Here is a 1,814-nt window from a genome sequence, read left to right as displayed (position 1 = left end):
CACCCTGTGATCCTATGTCTGTAGGGCCATATGTTCATTTTGGAGATCCTATGGCCCGAGGACCATAGGATCTCCAAAAGGAACATAGGGAACCATGTGATCCTATATTCGTAGGTCCATATGTTCATATTGGAGATCCTATGGCCCGAGGACCATGGGATCTCCAAAAGGAACATAGGGAACCCTATGGTTGTTGAGATTGTACATTCCCACACTATGGCCCTTGGGCCACATGGTCTCCAATAGGTCACCCTTTGATCCTATGGCCCGAGGACCATAGAATCTCCAAAAGGAACATAGGGAACCCTATGGCCCTTGAGATTGTACATTCCCACACTATGGCCCTTGGGCCACATGGTCTCCAGTAGGTCACCCTTTGATCCTATGGCCCTAGCTTCTTTATGTTGCTTTTGGAGATTCTATGGCCCTAATGCCACCCTACCTCCAAAAGGAACATAGGGAACCCTATGGCCCTTGAGATTGTGCATTGCCACCCTAAGGCCCTTGGGCCACAAGGTCTCTGGATCGGGCATAGAGCACCATGTGATCCTATGGCCATAGTGCCATATATATGTTTTGAAGATCCTATGGCCATAGGATCTTCGATAGGAACATAGGGAACCCTATGACCCTTGAGATTGTACATTGGCATCCTATGGCCAGATGGGACATTGGTCACCCTATAGTACGATGTGAGACCACCCTATGGCCTTATGGTCATAGGGTGCCTTAGGGCCATATGTTACTCTTTAGTATGAGGTGAAACCCTATGTAGCCACACCCTGTCTGCCCTTCTAAAGATTCTATGTCTAGTTTTATTTTAGTGACTACAAATGAATTTAAAGAAACTATATTACACCATATCTTACAAACACATATAATGTACACTTTCTTTCCCACCTTTTTGCCTCTTTTTTTCCCATCCTCCTCCAAACTAAACCCTAATCCATCCTCATCAACAACGCACTCTACTCGTCCTCTTACAACGTGTGCCCAACTCCCCACAACCCAATTACAGGTATCCATAGTTTCACCATTTTCTGTAGTTATTGTTTTTTTGTATTTGCAGGTTTATAATTTTTTTGTAATTAGAGATTTTTGCAGTTAGAGTTTTACAGCATTAGGTCACTTATGAGGAGTTTTTTGTTTTACAGATTTAGGTCCCTAATAAGAGTTTTTCGTTTTACAAATTTAGGTCCCTAATTAGTGTCTTTTGTTTTATATTTTTAGGTCTCCAATTAGAGTATTCTGTATTAGAGTTTTAGATCTCTAATTAGAGATTTTTCTGTTTTATAGTTCTACAGTCTACACTTTTACAGTTTTAGAGATGTAATTGATGATTTTTGTTTATTGTTTTAGAGAGAGGTGATTCACAACTTAGCTAAAACGTAATTAGATTAAGAACAATTAAAACCGAATTAAGCAAAAAGATTAGGGTTTCTACAGGTTACCTCGGAGTAAATCTGTGTTTGATGAAGAGAGGCTCCAGCAGTAGCAAGCAGTCACTTAGGTGTGTTGAGGCCGTGACGATGATGGTAACAGATCTTTGTTTGGGAGGTAGCGGCAGCAGTCCTTCTGTTGAAGGTTGTGGAGATGGCTTCGCGTAGATCTTTGCGCGTCGCAACGATGGCGAAAAATTGTATGCGTAGGGAGAGAGGGAGAGAGAGACAGAGAAAGACAAGCTCTGTGCAGGTTTCGAGCAAAAAACGAGAGAGAGAAAGAGCGCGACAGCACGAAAAAAATTGTGGTAGAGAGAGAAAGAGAGAGATAAGATTAGTTAGGTTAGGTTAGAAATTCAAAATTCGAATTTTGAA

Source organism: Adiantum capillus-veneris, chromosome 14 (genome assembly GCF_014529385.1).
Source record: "Adiantum capillus-veneris isolate H3 chromosome 14, ASM1452938v2, whole genome shotgun sequence".
NCBI lineage: Eukaryota > Viridiplantae > Streptophyta > Polypodiopsida > Polypodiales > Pteridaceae > Adiantum > Adiantum capillus-veneris.
The sequence above is the reverse complement of the archived record's forward strand: the minus strand, read 5'-3'. Positions refer to the sequence as shown.